Genomic DNA, 7,378 nt, shown 5'->3' with positions numbered 1-7,378 from the left:
GGCTGTGTTTATTTTGCTCCACAACGCCGTTTTCCCCAATGAAATCGGACATTCCTAAGCGAAGATATTCGCTACTTGCACAGTTCCGCCATTATGCACTATGTGCGGGAGAGCCTCGAACTGGCAGCATACATGAATGGGAATTGAACTAGTCATAACGTTCTGTGTAAGGTTACATAATTCTTCCTTTCATGTATGCTGCCAGTTCGAGGCTCTCCCGCACATAGTGCATAATGGCGGAACCGTGCAAGTAGCGAATTGAGGCCGTAAGTTATGATATTATAAAATTGGAAATTGAGCTATCGGCCTTTAAAAATATTATTGACAATGTTGAGAGTCAGAATTACCTCAAAAAATCTCAAAAATACAAGATGCCAGTTATATTCCGGTCTGAAATAATAACATCATAAATTCGCAACAAACCCAAATTGTGAAAAAATCACCCTGGCAGATTTTTGGCTACTTCTCCATTTACGATCCTGTCTCCTTTTGACATGACACGTCACAATTTTATTCGTTAAAGTAAAATATTTAAACTAATTTTATTTGTTAGATTTAATACTGAAAACTAAATTTATTTGCTTAATATATAATATTATTATTTATATCAGCCTTCAAAGTACCTGGATCCGCAGATGATGTTCGCGCGGGTACATTTTGCTGATCGGCGTTACACTCGTACTGAGTTAGGTCAAATCAGTCAAAGTTAATTTAATTTGACCAAGTCAGTCTGATAAAAATAATAATATCATATATAATTATTTGTATATTATATGAAGCTTTTTGCTATATGTGACCGTTCACGGCGAATGAGCCGTAAATTCCTCCCCGGTCAATTTTGTTTTATTTCATGTTTAACAAATATACATCATAAGCTTTAAAATGGTATATCATTTGACTTCAAACGATACCCAAAAGCGGGGTTATAGTTTGTTAAACTTTACTCCTTCAACGACATTGAATACGACATTCGTACACATTTTACGCTGTAACTCAGAATACCGTAATTTAGGGAATTTACGGCTCATTCGTGCTGTACGGTCACATATAGGCCTACCACGAATACTGTATAGGCATACCGTGCAAGATTTTCAGATTCTTAACGGGCGCGAACATTACGTTATACACTTGTGCGGAGAGACCAAAGCAGGCGTAATCAATTCCGTTTTTTAAAGTTGCAAATCTTTTAAAAACTAGATTGTCTCAGCAGCAGGGGACATTAGGCTGTCATGTGCATCTAGGTGTAGAGGCTTATCCTCTTATTCCCACTTGAGCATTCTCAAGTACACTTAAAGTGTTTTGGTCTCCTGGTCAAGTCAGTTTTAATTTAGGGGTTGTTGTTATGTTGTTATAGCAACAAGCTCAGTTTTTCTGTCCAGTCAGCTGTCACTTTAGTGGTGTGCAGCCATTCAGGTCTCCCGTCTTATTTTTTAATTCCTTTGTTATGTCCATAGTTCTCCTAGTGATGCACTTGCAATTGTTCCTTCGATCTTGATGGACCAAAAAATCCCACCCACCCTCCCAAAAGCTGGAAGGGTGATTCAGTAACTAAATATGGTTAAAGATACTCCAATAAAATGGTATGTCCAAATATGCTGCTTTATGCTTAAAAATAGAGGCTTTGTATGGAATTTCTTGAAATCTTGAAGAATATCATTAGTAGATTGTCTCCACTTTCTACTGCGTTTTATAGAAGGGGAATGAATGCTTTGTATGGAGTTTCTTCAAAACGTGAAGAATCTCGTCTGTAGATTGTCTCCACTTTCTACTGCGTTTTATGGTGTTTGAATGTGTTACGGAGTTTTTCGAAACCTGAAGAATCTCGTCTGTAGATTGTCTCCACTTTCTACTGCGTTTTATGGTGTTTGAATGTGTTATGGAGTTTCTTCAAAACCTGAAGAATCTCGTCGGTAGATTGTCTCCACTTTCTACTGCGTTTTATGGTGCTTGGATGTGTTAAGGATTTTCTTCAAAACCTGAAGAATCTCGTCTGTAGATTGTCTCCACTTTCTACTGCGTTTTATGGTGTTTGAATGTGTTACGGAGTTTCTTCGAAACCTGAAGAATCTCGTCAGTAGATTGTCTCCACTTTCTACTGCGTTTAATGGTGCCTGGATGTGTTAAGGATTTTCTTCAAAACCTGAAGAATCTCGTCTGTAGATTGTCTCCACTTTCTACTGCGTTTTATGGTGTTTGAATGTGTTACGGAGTTTCTTCGAAACCTGAAGAATCTCGTCTGTAGATTGTCTCCACTTTCTACTGCGTTTTATGGTGTTTGAATGTGTTATGGAGTTTCTTCAAAACCTGAAGAATCTCGTCGGTAGATTGTCTCCACTTTCTACTGCGTTTTATGGTGCTTGGATGTGTTAAGGATTTTCTTCAAAACCTGAAGAATCTCGTCTGTAGATTGTCTCCACTTTCTACTGCGTTTTATGGTGTTTGAATGTGTTACGGAGTTTCTTCGAAACCTGAAGAATCTCGTCAGTAGATTGTCTCCACTTTCTACTGCGTTTAATGGTGCCTGGATGTGTTAAGGATTTTCTTCAAAACCTGAAGAATCTCGTCTGTAGATTGTCTCCACTTTCTACTGCGTTTTATGGTGTTTGAATGTGTTACGGAGTTTCTTCGAAACCTGAAGAATCTCGTCTGTAGATTGTCTCCACTTTCTACTGCGTTTTATGGTGTTTGAATGTGTTATGGAGTTTCTTCAAAACCTGAAGAATCTCGTCGGTAGATTGTCTCCACTTTCTACTGCGTTTTATGGTGCTTGGATGTGTTAAGGATTTTCTTCAAAACCTGAAGAATCTCGTCTGTAGATTGTCTCCACTTTCTACTGCGTTTTATGGTGTTTGAATGTGTTACGGAGTTTCTTCGAAACCTGAAGAATCTCGTCAGTAGATTGTCTCCACTTTCTACTGCGTTTAATGGTGCCTGGATGTGTTAAGGATTTTCTTCAAAACCTGAAGAATCTCGTCTGTAGATTGTCTCCACTTTCTACTGCGTTTTATGGTGTTTGAATGTGTTACGGAGTTTCTTCGAAACCTGAAGAATCTCGTCGGTAGATTGTCTCCACTTTCTACTGCGTTTTATGGTGTTTGAATGTGTTACGGAGTTTCTTCGAAACCTGAAGAATCTCGTCAGTAGATTGTCTCCACTTTCTACTGCGTTTAATGGTGCCTGGATGTGTTAAGGATTTTCTTCAAAACCTGAAGAATCTCGTCTGTAGATTGTCTCCACTTTCTACTGCGTTTTATGGTGTTTGAATGTGTTACGGAGTTTCTTCGAAACCTGAAGAATCTCGTCGGTAGATTGTCTCCACTTTCTACTGCGTTTTATGGTGTTTGAATGTGTTACGGAGTTTCTTCGAAACCTGAAGAATCTCGTCAGTAGATTGTCTCCACTTTCTACTGCGTTTTATAGTGGGCTATTGGTTGCCTTCATGCTTTCCTCCCTTTCTGCTGCGTTTTTATACCAGGGTTATAAATGCTTTGTTGCTTATTTGGAGTATCTTTATTTACTTGGTTGTCAATACCAGTGGATTATATATCAGTAAATGGTTTAAGCATTGATGCCGTATCTTGCTGAATACAAAATGTTCGTTTGCTAGTGTTGGCATTGTTTATTCTTTTGGAGATTTCTAATTATTTAATTGCGGTTAAAAATGCTGTTTTCCAATCCAATCCTCTGTTTGATCCAAAGATGTATCTGTTTAAGATATGCTTAAGATTTGCTTAAGATGAAATTTGGTTAAATGTGATTCAGAAGTCAACTTTTGTTTGTCCAGCCTGTATGGTTGGCTTGTACACATTTTTCCAATAATTTGTGTATTTATTGATTTATATGAAGATGATAAATAATTCCAAATGCTTGCTGCAATTAAAGGCCCTTTCAGTGATTTCAAAGGAACATTAAAAAAAATGGAAATTTGTCAGAGTTGCTTAGAAATGAAGAATAAGTCTACAGAATTTCATTAAACCACTTTTCCCCTGAATACATCGACAAATTAGTCAAAAAACAGAAGTTTTAGAAAGGTCTTCTACTTCAACTCTGAGAAGATCGAGATTTTCGTACAGTGCGCCACCAATCGACTGGAAAAACTTCCTAGTCCAGTGTTTCTAACACGGGGAAGTAGAGTCTAAAATTGATTTAAAACAGACGCTTTTAAGCTACAATTTTGTAGTAGAAAACAAAATAAGCAATTAAAGGTCACCGAGGCAAACTAACGGTCAATTCAAATATGAAAAACAGTTAAAATTGTGTATTTTGTTTAAAATAGTAGCTACTGATGTAATAAGTAGTAGAAACAATACGCAACGCGTGTTGGTACGTGGAGAGTGAGCTTCTTTCGATCTCGAGTCGGACTTTTTGTACTGTCAGTATCAAAAGTCCAGAATCATGCCGAAATGCTTTATTTTGTCTAAAATACACGGCTTTCGACCGAACCACTAGCAGGCTATGTTAGCACATCTATGCCAATTACAAAGGTACCAAAATCTGAATTTGGATGATTTTTACGATCGTCCGGATGAGCAAATCACTGAATGGGCCTTTAATCATCTCAATGTATATAATTTGTTTAATTGATATGAAATCTGTTATTATCTCAATATAGTCTTAATTTCTATGAGATTGTGAAATTATTATAAATAAGCTTATGTGTATTAAATGGTCCTCATGATCGTGGGGGCAATGCGGAGTCTATTCTTTGCGTTGTTGTGCTTTCCTGCTGTCTCGAGACAATTGAATTTACGCACTTTTTGTTATGAAAATGGTTACACTAAACGGCTGGTTTCCAAACGGCACTGACAAACATGTGAATTCAAAAAAGCTTCACATTATATTATTATAATAATAATAATAATAATAATAATAATAATAATAATAATAATAATAATAATAATAATGATAATGATAATGATAATGATAATGATAATGAACTCGCCTTCGGCTCGGTCGGTAATTTCATGACTCATGCTTATGTGGTATATTCTCGTATCACACAAAAAGCTATCCGATATTATATAAATGCTTCGTATCTAAGGGATTTAAGTTTCCCTACTCATACACTGTGGATACCATAGGAGATTATGGTAAATGTATTTCTTACATGTATAGTCAGAAGGTAGAAAGTTTCTTTATATAGCCTATAACCAGACACTGCATAAGGCCCATGTTCATCAGAGTATAGTAGTGTTAAGTCTATAATAGTCGGAGGTGATAATGATAATCATGAGGGCTACGTTTTTGTCCCGGTTTTTGTCTTCAATAACACGGTTTCATCCTCTTTTGCTTAACTATTGGGCCCAAAATAATGTAAAATACCCTACTTCACTGCTGTGTGAAAAAAGTGTCTATTTTGAAAAGCTTTGTTTCAAAACCCCTTGCATCCACTTGCCCAATTTTGAGAACACATCAAAAACTCATCAAAATAATCACTGATATAAGGTGTTTTTCAACCCCCATAATTATATCAGTGATTTTTTTGATGATTTTTTGATTTGTTCTAAAAAATGGGCAAGTTGATGTTTTGAAGGGGTTTTGAAACAAGGTTCTTAATTTGGTATTTCAAGGTCCTAAGTATTTGAAATAATGCAATATCTCCAAGTAGCAATGTTGCCAAATATATCGACAACACTTAAAAACATTATTTATGTTAGAACGTTTTGCCGTGCGTTTTCAAAAGAAGTTGTTTAAACGTTTTAATACCCTTTCTATACCCGACCTTTAAACATGTTCTTTTATCCTTAAGGGGGTACTGCACCCCTTGATAAATGTGTGGCTATTTTTGAATTTTTCGCAAAATATAATAACACACTGGTAACAAAATTTATGTATATCATAGGGGCAAAGAATCCAATTACTTCACTGAATTTTCAGTGATTCGAGACAAGTGGTTCATTATATATGTCAAGAAATGAGGTACATTCTTCCGGTACCTCTTTTCTTATCATAAATAACGTACCGCCTGTCTCGAGTCACTGAAATTCTAGTGTAGTAACTGGATTCCTTGCCCCTATAATATACATAACTTTTGTTACCAACGTGTTATTATTTTTTGAGAAAAATGCAAAAATGGTCACAAATTTATCAAGGGGTGTAGTACCCCCTTATCCTTTTGCGAATAATGTTTGCGTGTGCTGGGTTGAAGTTTTAGGGACTGTGGGCTCACATCATATAGCTATTTGAAATACACTACCTTCATTTATTTTCATGGTGCTAAGGCGACGAAAAAAGAAAACCCTGTTCTACGGGCCCGACCGACCCAGATTTTGAACAAATTGGGAAAAAAAAATTCCTGTACAAATGAATACCGACCCATATTTCGACAAAATTATTTAAGGAACAATTTTTTTTTGTATTTTTCCAAATTGCAAATATTCAACAGATTTCGGTGATTTTATGGGTCATTTAAAAAAAAAATGTATATGTAATAGTTATTCCACGAGTGGCCTTCAGGCCACGAGTGGAATAAGTTACTTGTACCAGGGCAGAGTGATACATGGAAAAAGAGACCACTGTCTGGCCAACACCTGTTATTTATTACACTAAATGCTGTATGTTGACAATCTATGTTTACAAACATGCTGAGGTCATGGTTGTGTCCTCAAAGTATACACTCACATGGAACCCTTGTTGTGAGGTTACATAATGTTGTCTGGAAAATTTTAATTGAAAAAAAGGACCACTCTATGGGCATACCTGTTTATGAGGATGGTACCGGGGATGGTACAAGTAGTCTACCATGTCATGTGTTATGTCTGGAGCATGTCATCTCTTTGGGTGGGTCTGTTTACTTTTTGAAGTATATACTAGATGGGACAAGTAATCTCCCATGTGACTAGTTATGTCTGGAGTGGGACATGGGAGTGGTACATGGGTTTTGACTCCACTCTAGACAGAGTGGTACTAGGCAGTAAAATCACCAAGTATGGTACAAATAACCGAAATTAACATCTAACGACTAATCCTGATATTAGAATGAGGTAAGGGACCGTTCACAAACACTTGTTAGGGGGGCCTTATGCAAAATTCATCGCGAACATTTTTCGGGCCCCCCTTTTCAGACCACAATTTCAGCCCCCCCCCCTCCTTTTTTTGACATGAAAATTACGGGTCAACCCCATAGAAAAGGCCCCCCCCCCCCTTATGAGGGTCAAACATTTTAAGCCCCCTCCCTTTTTAGCACTTTTACAATATAAATCATGATAATTGCATTAAAATCGGCTATAGTGCTAGCCGTGGCTGACGTAAATTTACCCATGCCAGACCCACAAATGTTTGTGCAGCCGCCTGGTCCCATCAGGACCCAAGCGTGTCTCCACGCGGAGCGACCATTTAAACAAACAAACAAAGAAACCAACATTCTCTTTGTATAGTT

The 7,378-nt window shown here is 37.1% G+C and overlaps 1 long non-coding RNA gene across 1 annotated transcript in view; it reads right to left on the bottom strand.

The window, feature by feature from the left end:
- The window catches only part of LOC140150724 (uncharacterized), a 410,742-nt gene that overhangs the window by 284,072 nt on the left and 119,292 nt on the right, over window positions 1-7,378 (bottom strand). The gene's annotated exons all lie outside the window — the stretch shown is intronic.

The sequence above is a fragment of the Amphiura filiformis genome, chromosome 1 (genome assembly GCF_039555335.1).
Source record: "Amphiura filiformis chromosome 1, Afil_fr2py, whole genome shotgun sequence".
NCBI classification, from domain to species: domain Eukaryota; kingdom Metazoa; phylum Echinodermata; class Ophiuroidea; order Amphilepidida; family Amphiuridae; genus Amphiura; species Amphiura filiformis.
This window is presented reverse-complemented; position numbering and strand designations above follow the sequence as displayed.